We start from the raw sequence: 6,285 nt of genomic DNA, 5'->3' as shown, positions 1-6,285 counted from the left end.
AGGTGTCATTGTGCTGCACCAGTGCTCCACCACGTTCAATGAGGGGGATTTTATGGACAGATGGAAAGTATTGTCTGCAAGCTGCTGTCCACAGCTTCCCTGTGAGTCAGTGCAGAGGCAGCCGGATAATCTGAATATTTTGGGAGGCTGGGCTACTTATTCTGGTAGTACTGAAATTGTGGGAGGGAAAAATTCAGTGGAAGTGAGAGAATGAAAGTTTTAACTTGCTGATGGTGATTTTTGGTAATAATTACTTATAATTATGGTATGTTTTCATTAAATCTAGTCAAAACACCAGAAAGAAGAAAAAAAAAATTCAAATATTTGCATGGATTGCATGAACACTCTTTGGCTAAATGATTCAGATTTCCTAGCATTGACTGAAAGTGGAAACCAGACTTGGTCAAGCATTCTTTGGAGTTTGTCCTTTAATGACAACGGCATTTTGAGAATAATCTCTGACCAGGTCTATTTTCATGCTAATGCCCTCTGCAGCAGAGAGCAGCTCTTTCTGTTGCTTTCCCTTAAGTTAAAAATGAAGCTTCTGGGCAGGATCCTGCTTTTGTGGACATAGACAACCTGATCCCTGTAACTTGCTTGAGCAGAACAGCCAATTCCACCATAAATAATTTGCAGAAATGTGTGTAGTTTGTTTGGGTTCTGTGAAGTATTTTTGTGTTTGGGTTGTACTTTTTTTTCCTGAAAACCTCCTTTTTTTTCCCCTTAGTAATTATGTTATAAGCATTTAACTGGGTAAGCAGTGCCAACGAAAACCCTTCTAAAATATCCATTTTCATGGTCATCCTGCCGACAGGACTTAAACTTAATGACTCATGTGAATCTGTGTTCCTGTCTCCCAGTGGGAGCTCGTAAATCCTAGTGGAGTAGCTGCCGCTGGATGGCTCTAGGAAAGATGGAAGAAAAGAGCTCTCTTGGGACTCCTGGTGGATGGAGGACACACAAGTCACAAGGCTGCAGGAAGCTGGGCAGAGCTGAGGGACACTGGTGGTCCTCCAGCTGTTGGGCACATCTGCAGCTGGAGGCACTGCAGAGCTCTGTGCTCACTTTCCCCCGTGCCGGTGCCACCCACCACTGAAGCGCCCTCAAGTTTGCGTTGGCAGGAATGAGCTGGAGTCTATTTCTGAAGAACATGCCACCACAAGACCTCAGGACACCAAAATGCCTGCAGTCTCTCACTCCCTTCCAGTAACACATTTTAGTTTGTGAGGGTTTTGGTGTTTCCTGCTCACCACCTTGTTTTGTTAGGTCTGCCTAAAGGTTGTGGTGAGGGTGGAAAGGATGTGCTGCAGATTTTAACTGGGCTAAACACCTCTGCTGGGCTTCTCTGGGATTTGTGGGGAGTGATCTCAGTGCCCCAGCTGTTCTCCAGTCCACTGGAGATAAGTGACGTCCACATCCCATTCTCAAAGCACTGTCAAGGGACTGATTTATTGAGTGCAGCTTCTTTCAAGAATGATGACATTTACACAAAGTATCAGCGAGAAGCTCAAATGGGGGGTTGAGGTCCCAATTTGTGGAGCGTAGGAATTCTTTATGCAAGGAGATGGCTTATGCTGTCAGTGTGTTACAAGGAGTAGCAGATGAATCCAGCCAGATGCAGAAGCCCAATTAACAGTGGGAGCATGACTAACGTGTCTGCTATCAGCAGGCTGCCATCGTTTATTCCTGTCAGAGTTGAGGCAGCTGCATAGAGGAGGGAGTTATGTCATCCCTCACATCCTTATCCCACTGGGGAGATGGGAAGGATCCCCTGGGAGACAAAGGTTCTCACAACATCCAAGTGCTCAGGTCACTCTTAGTTATAGGATGGCCAAAGAAGCTTCTGAAAGTTATTTTAATAAAATATCTTCAGGTCCTGTGGTGATTTGCCTCACTTTTCAGGGTTATCTTCTTTTCTGTCAACAGCATGTGGGGCCTCTGCCTGCCATTTATCCACTGTGTGTCAATTAAACTCTCATTTCAAACAGAACAAATTCTTCCTCCCTTCCTTCCCAAAATATGTCCCCAAAGAGAAGCTGAGTGACTCTTCCTTTAATATGAGACATCTGGTCTCTAGGATCTACAGCAAAATCAAAGAAAGCATGAAAAAATTTGGGTGGAAAAACATCCCAGCTTTTATCACGTTCCACAGAAATGCCTCCCACAGAGCTGCATGAGAAAAGTGAGACTAGAGCTGATAAACAGCCCACAGACCAGCAATTCATCCCCTCCATTTCTCTTCTGCCTTACAATATTCCTTGCACCTCCCCAAACCATCATCTGCTTAGCTAAGGTGGAATATTGGTTTTTTCATCCCCTGCAAAGGATCCTTCAGTGATAACTCAGATAACTTTGCACCATGTGTAGTTGATCAGAAGTGCTTTGCCCTATCAGCTCTTTGGCCAAAGAACCAGACTTTTAAAGAAGTAAATGTTGCTTGTTTAACCAGAAGATTGCAAACTATGGAAAAATATCCATGGAAAACTTTTACCTTTAAGATGAGCACTGAAGAAATCTAGAAGTGATTCTGGTTTGCAACCCAAACCACTTTTTATCTGGAAACAATGCTGTACTAATTCATGGGAACTCCAACACACTTGCCTTCTAGCACCAAGCACATTCCCTGGATGCCTTTCCATCATGTCTTTTCTTGGGGTAGGATGCAGACGTTTCCCTGAGTGCAGTGATTTCAGTTCTAGCTGAAGTAGCCGAGTTTACAGATTTCTGCCCCAAGGTTTGAATGCTCACTGAGCCTGTTGCTGAAACCACAGGTAAGCAATGAGGTACGTCACAAGATGATTTCACTTTCTGCTGCCTTCCTGTGGTATTCATTCCCTAGCTCAGATCTGCAGCAACGGGCTCATCATTAGAAGAATAATGGAGAGAATGTGACTCTCAGTCACTTTTTGAATCCCTGCATCATGAGTTGGCTTGGCATTTGTCCTGACTCTTAGCATAAATTACAGCAGCCTGAGGCTTGGTTTAAATTTGTACCAAAGATGGCCAGGGCCTGACTCCAGGACTTAAACCAGACTCCTACACACAAACCAGGTGTGAGGCCACAAGTGTTACAGAAACTTTTCCTATTCTAACAGAGAAACGTGTCCGGCCCGCCTGGGTGAGAATTATTGTCCCTCAAACCAAGCCTGGCTTCAGCTGGGTGTCAAAGTACAGGTGCTGAGTTTGTCTTGGAAAGGTTATCTCAGTGTTTCAAGGGGCGTGAATTGGTCCTCTGACCCCAGCTGGGAAAGGTGGATAATTGAAAATTCTCATCTGTGCTCCTTCAGGAAACTCTGAGGGTTAAATACAATGTGAAGTTAAACATAGCCGAGTCAGGTCTAAATAGAAGTCTGAACTTCAGGTCCTGGCCCAGACAAATTAAAATGAGGATGAGAACAGATCTGCATGGCTTTGATTGATCTCTGACAGGAAAGGAATAACACAGGAAGGCCTTCTTTAGTAAATTCAGAAGGCAGAGGATGGATATTCAGCATGCGATGAGCAAAAATACAAAAATTTCTGGTGCAGGGATCCTCTGCTGGACTCTGGACCACAATACGCTTCTAAGGGGCAGAAAGCTTTCGGAATTTATTGGAGCAGCTGAGTAATCTGAGCAGTGGGAGCACTGGCAACACAACAGCAAGACCCATGTCAGGCTGAGAGGCAAGTTATTACTGGAATCAGAAGCCATGGAAGGGTTGGGTTTGTACCATGTTATTATAACTTCTAACATGCCCTGCAAAAAGCAGTGGTTATGATCCAAACCTCCAGCTCTTTCCAACAGTTACCGTAGCTCAGAGGCAGCTGTTGGAGAAAGGAAGGATAACCCCCCTGAGTTTTTGGGTGGAGTCATGTGGATTTGTGACACCCTTATTAATTCTTTCCCCATGCACAGTGGCTCCAGCTATAATTTGAAGGTTGCTGGCTGTCTGCTAGGCCATGTAGAGTGGGTGACCTTCAAGACACCATCCTGCACTTGCACATGTTAAAAAGTGAGCCATGTTGAGTACAGGGAAGGGCTCCTTCCTCAGGAAAGTTTGGGATCCACTCAGCAGTAGCACTGGCAAAGAGCAGATGCCAAGGAAGGTGTGCTTGCCCTCAGTTAAGGATGCAGTACTGGGAAGCATGGTGAGGAACGTTGTAGAAACTTAGAGGGTGGCTGCTGAGGGTTCACCCATGCCTGAGCTAGGTAATCACTCTGAATTTCAGAACTTCTCAGAGTCAGGGCACCTCACAACATATCAGTACTGGTGGATCAGAAGTAACTTGGAGCCATTCTCACTGTATTTGGTGGATCCCCATGGACTGTAATGCAATTTTTGATATTAAATACCAAAAATGGGAGAACTTTGCTTATTTATTACTAAAACCTGGAACTGAAAGTCTTGCCAGCCTGGAGGGATGTCATGGTCCATCCTGCATCTAGGAGAGGGCAGAGGTAGGCATGGAAGCTTCCAAGGCTATTGTGGCAGTAGCTGTCACCAGCTCTAAGCTGGTGCCTCTTCTCTAGTGGTTGGTGCAGGCCCGTGGCTTTCATCACATGGGACTGGGGCTCTCACAGCCTCCTGTGCAGGCCAGGCCTGTGGATAACCCCTTCATACTGATTCAAAATTGAAAAGGGAATGTGATTCACTGTAGCTTGTAGTCCTGAGGGACTTTCCAGTGATTTCAGCACCTAAAGCAGGAGGCAGGGCATGCCCTGCTCAGGGAGGTCCTCCAGGGCAGAGACAGGGCAGCGTGGCCACTCACTTCCTTCTGCACCACGTTTCCCTGCAAGCATAATCACTGACCCTCTTAGAAACCTCTTGACCTCTTGATTGTACGTGATGAGAGTTCTTCTCCTGAGTCTACTGCTCTACCCCATAGGAAAGTAAATAATGGAGGAAACCATGGGTGTTTTCCCATGTGGCATTTTTGGAAAGTTTGTATTATTTCTCTCACTCTTCCAGTACAGATATGAGTCCAGATCAGTGCCAAATTTCCTTTTCTCCTGCTCTTTAACCACCCCCTCCCCATGAATTGCCATAGTCAGGAACCTCTCAGACATCAGTGACTCATCTTATGGGTCCTACTCTGATTACAAATGTTATTTGCAGTTGTTCCTGGATTGCTGTAATGGAAAGATTTGGACATGACCAATGCAGTGCTCTTCATACAACAGCATGTAATATTTCCAAATAGTAGTTGGTGTCTTTCCATTTAAATGGGAAATACAGAAAGAAGGGGGACCAGGATTGTGGCAACAAGGAGATGCCCAAAGCAAAATGTTTCTGGTAAGTATGACTCACTAAAGTCAAAATACTTCTCCTCAACTGCTGGCCAGCTGAGCAAGAAGAAGGAAAGAAGATAAACAGGACAACACAACAGCATCTCTGCAAAGTTTCCAGTCCTCCTGCCCAGTCTCTGAACACTAGTTTCCAAATGTCCATCTCTCTTTTACAGCTTATTGGCAAGGACAGCAGGTGCTTCAATAGGATCCTTTAATATTATATTTTCCAAGACGGTATACTTTATTGGATTCTGTGGGATTAAAGTAAAATCCAAATAAAACTGACAATAGTAACAGCTTAACTTGACTACAGCTCTGGTAATGATATCCTGATTGCCTGTAAGTCTTTAGCAGCATCTGTCCTTCATTTTCTCTCCTAAACTACACACATATATGCACCTGAAACTTTTAATAATCAGGGGTTGCAAGTCCAGATTAGGCCAACAGTTCCCAGAGATGGTTTCTTGTTTACCAGAGTGTGTTGTTGCTCAGGGCATCAGAGAAATGTGTAGAAAGCCCTTTATGAACCAGTTCTCAAGATATTCTGCTTCAGAAAAATATTTCAGCCTGCAGTAGTTAAAGGTCAGCTTCAACCTGAATTATGTATGATAACTTTTCCAAGTGCCTCTGCTTGATTTAGATAACTCTGGATATAGCTGTCATCCATAATTTCCTTATGTCCCTGCTAAGCTGTCAGGCTCATGTTCCTCGGTGGCAGGGACTGGCCGTGCCCTTCAGGGGAAAAATGGGCAGATTCCCCACAGAAGTGGGGATTAACTGCTAGAAATGAGCATCTTTTGTGCTTGAGGGAAGCTGGGAGCAGTTCACTAATCCTGTGGGGGATGTTCCCAGTGCAGAAATGCCTGCATAAGAAGATGAGGTTCATCCTACCCGTAGCTGTATCAGGATGCTTTGTGGAAAGCAAGGTAGTGCTATGGTGGAACAAAATGCTGTCTCTGCTCCTCCCAACAGCAGAGAACAGCATTTTCTCTGAAAAAAAAAGGCAGCCAAGTGTT

Source organism: Corvus moneduloides, chromosome 7, assembly GCF_009650955.1.
Source record: "Corvus moneduloides isolate bCorMon1 chromosome 7, bCorMon1.pri, whole genome shotgun sequence".
NCBI classification, from domain to species: Eukaryota; Metazoa; Chordata; class Aves; order Passeriformes; family Corvidae; genus Corvus; species Corvus moneduloides.
Note: the sequence above shows the minus strand (reverse complement) of the source record.